This window comes from Chionomys nivalis, chromosome 1 (genome assembly GCF_950005125.1).
Source record: "Chionomys nivalis chromosome 1, mChiNiv1.1, whole genome shotgun sequence".
In the NCBI taxonomy this organism is placed as follows: Eukaryota; Metazoa; Chordata; class Mammalia; order Rodentia; family Cricetidae; genus Chionomys; species Chionomys nivalis.
In genome coordinates, this window is record NC_080086.1 from 71,160,537 (window position 1) to 71,174,899 (window position 14,363).

The following is a 14,363-nucleotide window of genomic DNA, read 5'->3' on the forward strand; positions in this document are numbered from 1 at the left end:
TGAATGTTCCCCTTAATCCACATTCTTGCCAGCATGAACTATCAATCACTTTATTGTTCTTAGCCATTCTGATGTGTGTAAGATGAAATCTCAAAGTAATTTTGATTTGGATTTCTCTGATGATGAATGTTTCTTTGTTTCTCAACCATTTGAATTTCCTCTTTTGAGAATTTTCTGTTTAGGTCTGTGCTCTACTTTTAATTGGGTTATTTATTTTCATAATTAAAGAGGCTTTCAGTTTTTTTATAGTTTGGAGACTAACCTTATATAACATGTATAGTTGACAAAACAAAATGTTGCCCATTCTTTTCTAGCCTGCTGCTTCTTCAGGACATTGGTGTTATTCCCCATTCAGAAGCTTTTCATTTTCATGAAGTCCCATTTTTAAATTAAGTTCTTAGTGCCTATAGTAATAGTGCCATGTTCAAAAAATCTTTTCTTGTGACAGTGAGTTCAAGGCATTTCCCCACTTTCTCATCTGCCGGGTTCATGTTACATATTATGTTGAGAGTTTTGATCCATTTGGGGTTGAGTCTTGTACAAGGTGGTAAATATGGAAATATTTGCTTTCTTCCATGTTTAGCCATCCAATTAGGGTGAGGGCTGAGCTAAAACAAACTGGCAGAAAGAAAGTGATAGGAGAATATCTGTCTGATCTGCTGAAGATGGGACAGAGAGGAAGAGGAGTCCAGAGTAGGTAGTTAGCTAAAGAGTTTGGAGTTAAACATTATGATTATATTCAGAGGAGAGGAAGGGGACATGAAGATCTGGAGATATTTTACCTGATTCTCTGTACATCAGTGTGACTAGTAGTTTTCCTTGGAGTGCCTGTTAGAGTTGGGGCTGAGAGAAAGAGATGAAATCTGGATTTTTAATTAAGGTAACAGAGGAACTAACAAGGAAGAGATAATAGTTTCTGTCCCATCTTTTACATAATAAAGTATTGAGTGTGATGGGAGATGTAATGCCATGCATGCATTTCATCCATGCAAATTCTGCCAAATTCAAGTTTCAAGGAAACTAGGGAACCATCAATTATTGAGCTTTGAAAGTAATACTGTCTGGAAGTCTTTCATGATTCCTTTGGCATGGGATCCATTGATGTAGTCAAGAATTGGTAATCTCTAGGCTTGATAAAGATTTTAAGTTCTTCTCAGCAATGTCAAAATTAGAAAGCAAATACAGAAAGAGCCTTCAGTCAAGGTGACCCTTTAGCTACTCTAATGGAGAAAACTGAGGTTGTTCCACAGATTTCCTGGGAATTAACTACCTTTAGAAGAGTGTATTTCACAGTTTCATGAAATAGTAGACTATCTACTACTAACATGTATCCAAAACAGCCTTGTGGTTTTGATCTTCATTCTAGCTACAAAGGGAATTGAAAAGCATACATAAAGTGGATCATAGGAATGTTATGTGGTTTACCTGATAGAATCCTGAAAGGAAATCCACATTAAGGAACTTATGACACAATGTTGAGCAGAAAGACATAGGTGTGTAGCTAGAAAAAGGGATAGCCTATTATGTAAATCTCTGACAGCAGCAGTATCCCCAGAACACTTTCTGCAGACATTTTGAACTTGGTCTGTTCTGAATGGAGTGGCGGGCTGTGGCCCAGCTCCCACACGGCTAGCTTTACCTGAAATAATTACATGGAAACTGTATTCTTTTAAATACTGCCTGGCCCATTAGTTTCAGCCTCTTATTGGCTAACTCTCACATATTGATTAACCCATTTCTAATAATCTGTGTAGCACCACGAGGTGGTGGCTTACCAGGAAGGATCTTAACCTGTGTCCATCTTGGAGAGGAGAGCTATAGCATCTGCCTCACTTCCCTTCTTCCCAGCATTCAGTTCTGTCTACTCCACCCACCTAAGGGCTGGCCTATCAAAGGCCAAGGTAGTTTCTTTATTAACTAATAAAATTAACATATTGACAAAAGACCCACCTACATTATGGGTCTACTGCGATCAATCTCACATTGATAGGTTCAGCAGAAGATTTTTTTTAGCTAAGCTATAAAAATTTTAATAGTCTTTTTAAAAGATCCATTCCAGTATATTACCCTAAATCATTTTTTAGTTTAATTCAGTACACAATGTTAATTGTATAATCTGTAATACTGATAAGTTTTGCAGATATTGAAGTGCTATTTTAAGGGCACATCTTAGCTTCAGTGAATTTTATAAAATGAAGGCAAAAGACTGGTACAATAATAGTTCTAGATAGTATAGGAGAAAGTCCTATGAAAAGGCAAAGACATTGAAAGCTGAAAAAAATTGACATTTGGCAAAAAAAAAACAGATTTGGGGAATGTATGACATTCCAAATGACTGTGGGGAAATACATTGTATTGATGTAGTGAGTACTTTAAATAGCAAATATGCCAACCTGGGGAAGTCTAAGTTATGTACATGAGCAGCTCATTGGCTATAGACAACAGATCCTTATGAATGTATAAGACTATAATGTGGTTTAAGTTTGGGACACCATCTGATGAAAATATTTTGCTTGAAAAAATAGGGGCCTATCATATTTTATTTTTATTTTTTTTTCACAGTCAGTTTTTTTCCCCTGTTTCTTTTTTTTAATTCTTTTTTAATTAAAATTTCCACCTTCTCCCCGTTTCCCATTTCCCTCCCCTCCTCCCAAATATTGCCCCCTCCCCCCAGTCCCCTCCTCCTATCCCCACTCCTCTTCTCCTCCCCCCACACCATTCCCCCTCCCTCTCAATACTGAAGAGCAGTCCAAATTCTCTGCCCTGCGGGAAGATGAAGGTCTTCTATCTATGTCCAGGAAGGTGGGCGTCTAAACAGGCTAAGCACCCACAAAGCCAGTTCATGTATCAGGATCGAAACCTAGTGCCATTGTCCTTGGCTTCTCATCAGCCTTCATTGTCCGCCATGCTCAGAGAGTCCAGTTTCAACCCATGCTTATTCAGACCCAGACCAGCTGGCCTTGGTAGGCTCACAATAAATCAGTTCCACTGTCATAGTGGGTGGGTGCATCTGACAAAATTATCTGTTCAACTATGTTCATAGCAGCATTGTTTGTAATAGCCAAAACCTGGAAACAACCTAGATGCCCTTCAATGGAGGAATGGATGAAGAAAGTGTGGAATATATACATATTAGAGTACTACTCAGCGGTAAAAAACAATGACTTCTCGAATTTTGCGTGCAAATGGATGGAAATAGAAAACACTAACCTGAGTGAGGTATCCCAGACCCAAAAAGAGGAACATGGGATGTACTCACTCATAATCGGTTTCTAGCCATAAATAAAGGACATTGAGCATATAATTTGTGATCCTAGAGAAGCTAAATAAGAAAGTGAACCCAAAGAAAATCATATAGTCATCCGCCTGGAGAGGGGAAGTAGACAAGATTGCAGGGCAAAAACTGGGAACTTGCGGGTGAGGTGGCAAGGGGCAAAGGGGAAATGGGATGAGAAACATGAGAAGGGGAGGATGGGAGGAGCTCGGGGGATTAGGATGGTTGGGATATAGGAAGGGAGGATACGGGAGCAGCGAAGTATATATCCTAACTAAGAGAGCCATCTTAGGGTTGGCAAGAAACTTGACTCTAGAGGGGTTAGCAGGTGTCCAGGGAGATGTCCCCAGCTGGTACCTTGGGCAACTAAGGAGAGGGAACCTGAAATGACCCTATCCTATACTGATGAATATCTTGCATATCACCTTAGAACCTTCATCTGGCGATGGATCGAGGTAGAGACAGAGTCTCAGTTTGGAGCAACGGTCTGAGCTCTTAAGGTCCAAATGAGGAGCAGAAGGAGGGAGAACATGAGCAAGGCCTATCATATTTTAAACCCACAGACTTGAATCAAGTTCAGAGTGTTTGCTTGACACTAAGAAATAGGATGTAATTATTCCACATAGGCATAACTCAAAGAAAAGGTATTGAATATTAGGCAAGGAGGCAAAGATTGAAGAACAGCATTACTTAAATAGAAAAGAAATAGGCTTTAGTTTTCAACTGGTAAGAGTAGTTCAGTGGAGGAACCTCAGACAGTGTTAGCAATGTGGGTTAATGCAAAGTTTATTCCAAAGAGGAATGGAAAGAGAAACAACCAAAAAAGTCGAATCAATGCAATGTAATGCATTGTAATGAAGGAAAAGCACACCATGGACACACTCTTAATTTACCTTGTGGAGAAAGTTAGATCTGTGTCATGGGGTAGGGTTATCAGAAGCATGGGGCATGTGCAAAGCAGTTTAACAGAATGAGAGTGGCAGAGGCCAGCACAACATTTGATGATATATACACTCTGGCTTCTCACAAACCAAATGTTTTTGTTTTTTGTTTTTTGTTTTGTCAAGGATGCCTTGTGGTAGACCCATGTCCTCTTATGCATTTAGAATGAGAACTACTGTTTGAGATCAAAATATAATGCAGTTTCTTGAGTAGAAAACATATTAGTCATTTAGATGTTCTTCATGAAGGTCATAGTTATAAATTATGATTTGATCTTTTATTGAAGAAAATATGTGTTATATGTGTTTAGTCACTCATTAATGTTTGTCTACATGTAGACGTCAGAGGACAACATCAGTTCTAGGGACTTGTTCTTGCTACTTTGATACCTCGATAAAAAAAAACTAAAAAAGTACAAATTCATATAACAACTGGATCCAGTATTTTCTGCTAGGGAAATCAAGGCACCTGGATCTTGATGCAATTGGTCACATTTTGTCTATAGTGAAGCGATCATTAATAATGAATGCTGATATTCCATCACTTTTAATTTTCTACAGTGCAGAGTTTTCCCTAGACAATGATACAACTCACATTTATGGTGATAGTTTCCACCTCAAATAATCTAATCTCTGTAATTTCTTAGATATATGCCCAAACATTTGTCTCCTCTGTGACTGTAGATTCTGTTCAATTAACAACCAGTGTCATTCATTGAAGCCAATATTCCATTTAACTTATATTCCTGGTCAGTGTTTTATTACTGTGAAGGGACACCATGATCATTTTAACTCATAAAAGAAAGCATTTGATTATGGCTTGCCTACAGCTTCAAAGGTTTAGTTCAGTGTCATCAGGAAGGATGCTGGCATGCAGGCAGATGCTATAGCAGTAACTGAGAACTACATCCTGGTCTATAAACAAAGAAATAATTGTTGGGCTTGGCATGGGCTATGGAATTCTCAAAGCACACCTCCAAGTGACAGACTTCTGCCAATAAGGCCACACTTCCCAAGTCTTTCAAATTGTGTTGCTCCTAGGTGATCAAGGATTTAAATCATTCAAATAACCACATCTATCATCTATGTTATTTCCAATCTATCAGAAAACTAGAAAGATGCTTTAGGTCCACATGGAACACTCATTCCATGATTGATAGTTCTCAAAACACTAGTGACTCCCCTTCATCATGTATAAGAATACATAATTAGTCTTTTCTGGGGAAAACCTCAGACAATAGTAACTGCATTTGTATGATATTGACAGATAATACTCCATCCTAATTCCTTCTGAAAGCTTCCTTTCTTTTCATCAAAGTCTTTGTTATGTAAGGGCTACTTTAAGACTGGAATGAAAATTTAATTTGAATTGATATGACTGGGATCACGTAATTGTCTTATTTACTTTATTGTATTGATATGGACACACCAATGGCATTTTTCCCATTTTAGGAGTAGCAATATTGGTTAAATAATGAAAGAAACTGAACTGTATTCTAGTTACAGCATAAGCCTCCTCCAGTTTTACATGGTGATTTACGACTCTGATGGTCAGCCGGGTGGTTGTATCACATACCTTTAATTCCAGCGCTTATTAGGCAGAGGCAGGCAGATCTCAGTGAGTCTGAGGCCAGCTTGGTCTACAAGAGCTAGTTCCAGGACAGGCTCCAAAGCTGAAGAGAAACCCTGTCTTAAAAAACAAAACAAACAAACAAATAATAAAAAAAAGATGACTCTGATGGCCTCCCATTGTCTTGATGTAGGAATAAAGATCAAAGGAATATACCCCTATTTACAAGGTGTAGATATTCTCCAAACCTAATGAAGATGGAAAAATTTTGTGCAAGTGGCTTTCTTAGAACAGCAGTAATCTAAGGTTTGAAAAGAAGGCTGGTGATTCAAACTGTGAGAACTTCCTCAAGATGAAGGACCTAATTTTTCTTGAATAAAGCACAGTGACCATGGATAATAGACAATTTCTGGAGCGCAGTCACATTAAACTAAAGGACTTAGTAGGTGACAAAGTCACAAATATGAAAGAGTTAGCAATGAATAAACAAAATAAAGAACAATTGTACAAATATATTTTGTGATCCTTGAAAAGTGAACAAATGCATGGTGTTGCCCTCCAGAAAGATTCATGAAGTGAAAAAGAAGACATTAATATGAATTCATATTTATAGGCATTTACAAATAAGTGACAGAGATAGAGATGATAGATGAAAGGTAGGTGATAGGTAGAAGATATATAGATGACAGACATGTATAGATGATAGATAAATAGATGACAGAGAGATAGTTGTAAGATATGTGAGCATATACATGAAAGCTATAGATACATGTATGATATATAGGTGGTATATAATAGGCAATAGTAGTCACAGCTTTTAGATTTAGAGATAGGAAACATCCTGGTGTGGGAGGTCCTTCTGTCTATGTGTTGCTGTATTGTTTAATGAGTAAAGAAACTGTCTTGGCCTGTTGATAGGGCAGAACTTAGGTAGGTAGGAAAAACCTAAACTGAATGCTTGGAGGAAGAAGGTGGAGTCAGAAAGAAGCCATAGCCCAGATGGAGACAAACACCAGAACTTTAACTGTTAAGCCACAGCCACATGGTGATACACAAATTAATAGAAATGGGTTAAATTAAGATATGAGTTTTCCAATAAGAAGTTAGATCTAATGGGCCAAATAGCGTTTTAAATAATATAGTTTCTGTATGATTATTTCGGGGCTGAGCAGCCAGAAACCAACAAGTGGCCCTCCTTGCAACAACATCCAACATTGATGTTCTTTTTGTACCTTGGATTTTAGAATTGCAAAAAAATCTTTTTGTAGCCTTTAAAATAATGTTTTATCACATTATAAGGTCAAATATGTATATATTCTATAAATTAAAATTAATATAAAGTTTTGATGCTCATAATACAGAAATATTACATGTTATTAGAAAAATTTTCTACTTGTAGAATTTATATAGAATAATTTTTTAAAAACTTAGAATATGTTAAGATAAAGTTCTTGTATACTGTAAAGATTTGTCAATCATATTAGTTTAATAAAATGCTGATTGACCAGTAACCAGGCTGGAAGTATATGTGGGGTAACCAGAGTAAAAGAATTCTGGGAAGAGGAAAGGGGAGAGTCAGTTACCAGCCAGATTCAGGGAAAGGTAGATGAGAATGCTTCACTGAGAAAAGGTACCAAATCATATGGCCTAACTTTGCCAAGAATTATGAGTTAATTTAAATTGTAAGAGCTAGTTAATAATAAGCTGAATTAATAGGCCAAAGAGTTTATAATTAATACAAGCATCTGTGTGTTTTGGGGGACTGAACTGCTGTGGGACCAGGCAGAACAGAATCTTTCATTTACACATATGCTTTGTTTCCAAGGAGTTCATTTGCTTTGGGGCACAAGATCATTACATAAAGCTGAACTTAAGTTAGCAATTAATTACTGCATTTTTTACTACTATAATGGAAGGAGTTTTTCATAAAGCAATAAAACTTTTTGCATTGACAGTTGTATGAAGTTTCTATCATATGGTTTGGCACATTTCTGCACATACTGTCACATTTGTCCTCATATATCTTAACTTTATTATTTTATGCTTACCTTTTCTGTCATGATTCTATCTTGTTTTGATATATTTTGGATAAGGACTTATTCATAGTTTTGTCCCCAAAGACAACCTACAGAGAACAAGTTATGTTAAAATTAAAGGTTCATATACATGCTGTGATTCATAGTCCTCATCATATTGTTGACATTTTTAGAGAAATCCACCACAAAAAGTATCTGTTCATGCATGTGGATGTATATATTCTTTGTTTATGCAATGAATCATAGGTATGGGAGATGAATCTGTTATCATTCAAAACAAAAATGTAGAAATTTTAAGACAATGAATAATTATTTAAAAGTTAACTAGGATGGAAAGAATAAATACAAAATGCATGAATGAAGGTTAGTCCCTTCTTTCTGATAGTTATAATTATTCTACTACAAAGACTCCATCTGCATAAAATTATTTTATATTTATATCATGAACAGAAGAGAGCAAATATATTTCAAATAATCAGTTTTAGAAAAATGAAAGTGAGCATGTTGGTTAGCATTAACTATTAGTTTGCAGAAGTCTAGAATCATCTGAGAACAAATCATCTATTGAGGTGTTCCATGAGTCAGATTGACCCATAAACATGTCTGTGGAGCATTATCTTGATTATCAATGAACATCACAACTATTGACATCCCTGGGGTGTATAGGGCTTGAGGAGACTGGCTGAATCTTAGCAAGCCAACAGGCAACACATACTCATTCATTTTCCTCCTGGTTGTGGATATGATGTAAGCAGTGAGCAGTGGTCTCAAGCTCCAGCCTCTGTGGCTTTGCTGCAATGATGGACTGCACTCATTCCTTTACTTGCTTACTTTTTGCTTATTTTATAGAACATTTGTAGCTCTCTTTCTGTTTGAGAATGCCATAAAGGGGTCCTGAATCTGCCTCAGCATGGCCTCTGGCTCTTTTCAAGCTTCACCATCTCAAATTCATGATTTCATTCTCATTTTTGCATTTGCGGTAGGAAAAGATTTTTTTAAAAAAAATATCCACTACTGACCAAATGGAGAGAACAGGTGTTGACAGAGTGCCCAATTCCATTTGATATACATGTAAAAGGTAACTTCTTCTTCCACGACTCAGGAAAAATTTATGGAAGAGAAGATAAAGACTGAAAAAGCCAGAATGCCAGAAAGCCCTCTGCTAGCATAGCCTAGCTATATGACAAAGCAAGTGCACTCATGAGCTATCAACAATATGACTGCCTGAGTAAGAGGAGCTTGATGGCACCACAAGTTGACATGCCAATGTGGGTGATGGGAAATTCTACAAAGTTTCATACCTTGATGAAGAGTCATAATTATACATGCTGAAATGGGGAGAATTAGTTTCCTTCAGGGATGAGATTCCACAAACACATAGGTCATGCAATCCCAAGTGAACAGACTTGGACATGTGTACCTACAAACAAGCTTAGATGGATTCAGTAGATTTCACACACACACACACACACACAGAGAGAGAGAGAGAGAGAGAGAGAGAGAGAGAGAGAGAGCTGGAGGAGGGAGCTGACACACACTAAAACTCAATCCATATAGTCACAGATAGTGAAGGTATCTCCATCACATTACATTTTTAGGATGTTTTATCACAACAACAGAAGTGTATCACAGGGAGGTGTATCTTTTTCAAAACTGATCAAGAAGAGACAGCTTTGATATTTTTCTTAGCAAATTCAGGGGGTTGTGAAGTAGTAGAGGATTCATTTGTAGGTTTAGCCACAGAATAGTAAATGGATGTTGAGTGTGATTTACACAGTTACTAAATACAAGGGATTTTTTCTATGATTCATAGATTATCTGCAAAATTGAAGCAAGCAATCACATTTAGTATTTACTTGTAGATCATTTTGTACATTGCATGAGTTATGCAGAAAGATATTTATAAACATTGTGTTGTATAGGATTTATATAATGTATACACAAATTAGGGGAAAATTCTGACATGGTTGTAACATTTGTGTTAAATAGACACAATGTTAGAAATAAAAATTATGAATTTCAATGTGCACTTACCAAATGAGGAGCAAATAATTACTTCATGCAGGAACAATTTGCATTTTTCTATATAAAATGTTGTAGAATTTATTATTTGTCTGCTGCCTTAGGGAGGCATTTGGAGCCATCATTAGTTAGTTTTTTTCATAATTTCAAAGATGGCTCCTTTCTTCATAATTTTAGTTTGCTCTACAATTCAAGGAGTAGCTTGTCAGAGGCAATCTAATCTTTTCTCCCCACATTCCCTGCAGCTGACTGAGGGCCATACTTCACTGACCATACTGAAACTCCTAAAGACTGAGATTTTAAAGTTTTTATCCATGAAACAACATGTCTGTATACATGAATCTTCTAGTAGAGAATTTAAAATTTGCACACAGCCCCCTGGGAATACACGTTTTGCACTTACTTTAATTACTGCTTTTGAAAGGCAGGTTTTTTCTGTATTTCATATTCCTGAAAGTTCTTCACATTGTAGTTCTTGGTGGTTTGGTTTTGGTTGACACATGAGAGTTGTGAAGCTTCATAAGATACAAGTTAATGTTTTATCAACACATAAAATATGAAATGAATAAGTCAGAAATTATCTTTAAACATTTGTTATTTCTTTTGTTTAATAACTTTCAATGTCCTCTCTTTGAATAACTTCAAAGACAGGGGCAATCTTCTGCAGATCATGTGGAAGTAATCACAGATATCATAAGCTTGATAGTGACAGCCAAGTCATTTTCTTTTTTAAAAAAAAAAAATATATATATATATATATATATATATTACATATACAGTGTTCTGCCTGCATGTATACTTGCAGGCCAGAAGAGGGCACCAGATCTCATTACAGGTGGTTGTGAGCCATCATGTGGTTGCTGGGAATTGAACTCAGGACCTCTGGAACAGCAGGCAGTGCTCTTAACCTCTGAGCCATCTCTCCAGCCCGGCCAAGCCATTTTCAACAGTGGGAGTTCTCTCAATATCATTCCAAAATCCTTTCCTCAGATGTTATATCCCTTTTGCACCTTCTACCACAGTGTCCCTATATCTTTTTCTTTGGAGTGATAGCAAAGTATAGTTTATGGCTGAGTATTCCACTATCATTCATTTTACCCAAATTACAAGATGTAAGCTCCCTCAGTTATGGTTTCCCTGTGCAGGCAGAACCTTCTCTGACCAAAGATAGTAGCATCACTAATTTGCAGTCATGAAAGTAAATACGTAGGGGGTACTTTGAAGAGCACATCATAGCTAAAGTATAACGTGTTTCTAGGACATATGACATCTTTGACCTGACTGGGAAATAGGCACAGAAATAAAATCCTTCTTGTAAATGGGTGTCAAATCTAGTTTAGAAAGCAGTAGTTTACCTCAATTACACTAGTGGGTTTATCTTGCCTGCACTGTCCATAAGGTTGCCTTTAGGGTCTTCAGTTGGGTAAATCTGTGGATGACAATTCTTTTCCAACAGCTTCAGAGTCTCTTTTGGTATTATGGGGGTTAGAAAGCAGATTTCCAGCTGAATTTCAAATAGATTTTTCTTTAAAGGAATGATGCTTCAAAGTATTTTTATAGTAATACAAAAAGCAAAAATTGAAATCAGGGTTTTAATTGACCACTGTTTCTATGTAATTTTTCTCTTCTTTAAAAATTTTTGAAAACTGCAACATAGTTTCTAACCCATAGGAGAGGACTATAAGTATATACAAAAAGACTAATTTAAATTCTTAATTTATATGATGAAAGATGTTGAAATTTAGCTGAAGATTTTTGTTGGGATAGAGAATGAGAAACATAATATCATCACATATTTCCAGGAGCTTACTGTCCAATAGCCCAAGACACTGCTCAACTGTACAACCTTCTGACCAATTCAAAATTCCCCTTTATGTGATATGAAATGAAATGACCTTTTCACCATCAAAACTGACATCACTGCTCAGGATAGCTTTCTGTGATGCATTACTTTATTCATTTCAGAGTAGGGACATGTCAAGTGGTAATAGAGCTTGACTGGGTCACCATTGAAGCTCAACATCTCATAAAAGCCACTTTTCATTCATTCAGTGAGACCTTGGTGGGATTGTGTTGGTTGTTTTATGTGATTGAGCACAATTTTAAATTCCTTGTGTTCCAAGAGTTTGTTTAAACATGTAGCATGTCTCTTTCCATATTCTGATAATAGTCTGCCTCTTTCACTTGGTTCACTAGATAAACCTTCATTCAGTGTTTCCAGAGAAAAAGAAGTGAAGACACAAAGATGAGAGCCATCAATTCTTTTTTTTTTTTTTTTTTTTTTTTTAGTGAGGTTGGACATTTATTTAGTAAGTTATGGAAGGGGAAGGGAGAAGGAGAGAAGAACATAGAGGAAGAGAGAGAGAGAGAGAGAGAGAGAGAGAGAGAGAGAGAGAGAGATTGAGGAGGTAGAGACAGACACTGCCTCTTTGACAGGGAGATAGAAAAGCAAGAGACACCAATTCTGAGGTGGCCTGTGTTTCCAAATTGGAAGAGGAGTCATAATTAAAGTTCAATGGCTTGGTTCCACACTCATCAAATGCCAATAATGATAATATAAACCTTTAAATAATGATGTTATAAATGAATGTGTTAATGTATGCCAGCTACTAAGAGTAATGAGTATTACTTTCTGATGTGGGTAATGTGTGTGTGTATAATTCTTTTACCACTAAATACAGTCTTTATTCCTAAAAAAGTTACATGTCAGAAAGTATAAAAAGTATCTAAGGAAGATGGCAGAAAATCTTAACTGACTACTGTACCCATGATTGCCTCATGTGCAAACTTAAGATTATCTCCAGCTGAAAAGTTATGTTTCTCCCTCTGCACCGTTTAAAACCCAGGGGGGACAGATATTAAATCAATACATGCTTTTCTCTACTCATAATTACAAATAAGCAAAATTTAATAGTTGACTTTGTTTTGGTCTCTTTCAGTCTGTTTTAATGATGAACAAATGGATCAAAATGAGCAGTATTTAGGAACAACTTTGATCCCAACACTCAGGAGACAGATGAAGGAAGATCTCTGTGAGTTCAAGACCAATCTTGTGGTAGCCTACAAGTGACTCAGTTTCTATTCTGACTTACAAGTCACTTGAGTTCAAGCTTGCTTGTTTCAGTTTCCTTGAGAACTCTGAGAAAGTTCTAATTAAGTTCATGTGAAAGAACACATTATCTACTAAGACACAGGCTACTGAATGCCAACCAAAGGCACATCTCAATACAGAAAGAAATTGCTTGCTGTTAATAGGAATCACATGATAGGTAGTGGGCCTTCTTGTACTTTCTTCCATATAGAGTTCAGGGTGGTTTTCAACTGGTTGTACAGCTATTTGTTCTGTATTTGGTTCTTAATTTGTATAAAAGTAAATTCTGAAATAAACTCTGGGCTAGGCAGTATTTACTGCCAGACCTCCTGAATCTATCCTGTTTTTCTGTCTCAATTTCTCCTGTTTTTCTGTCTCAATTTCTCTCAATCTGCCATTTCTCAGTCTTCATACCCGTTCCCAGTAAACCTAGCTGATTTGATGGAGCAGTTTCTAACACAATCTCTAGTAAGATACTGTCTAAACAAAAGATTGTAAAGCATACTTAGTAACAGTATGGTTTAAGTACATATATAAAGCATTCATGTATATTAGGAAACCCAAAATTTGTAATTACATAACAGAATTAAATCATTTTAAAGTTACCAAGCAAAATATAGCCCTAAACCAATCAAATCTACATCGAAGTTTCCTCTTCAATAATTTCTTATGGTTCAAGAAGATGTATAAAAATAGAAGACTTCAAATGCTAGCCTATGAGGAACAAGGTAATTATTTTTTAATTTACCCTAATAGTGCAAGACAATGTGGTAACTGTGCACAAAGAAAGTCAATCACACAAAGTCATTTAAAACAATTTGTCAAAGTATGAAAATGAGATAGTGTTTTCTTTAAACATAACATCAAAGCATATAAAATCTAGTTATGTATAATATTACATAAAATATACGCTAAAGTTTAAAACATATTGAAACAATTCATATATAATATTTGATAGGCATTGACTTTTACAGATCAAGTAGGAAAAGCAAGAAATGAAGTAAGACTTAAAAGGATTAATTTTTGACAAAACAGGTGGTTTGAAGCAAATTTTAGCATTTTTTCCTTCATTTCAGCTTTTGAATACAGTTTGAAGTGTCTATTCTTTATTTCATAATAAAATTAATAAAATTTAAAATAAATGAACAGGGATAGAGAGATGACATAGCAGTTAGCAGCACTTGCTTAAGAGGGCACCTGGTCTGAGATCCCAGGACCCACAGGTGGCTATGTAAGAGCAGCAGACAATCTTAACTGATGAGTCATCCACCCAGCTTCACCCTCACCTTTACTTCCCTTTCATATTCTCAGCCAGTTTTTAAGTCTTTCTGTTAGGAAAAATCTTAAGACAAGCCACTCCACCAGCAAAAAGAAATTTAATTAGACCAGATTAAAATACATCAAATGTCCATGTTTAATAGATGGTCGT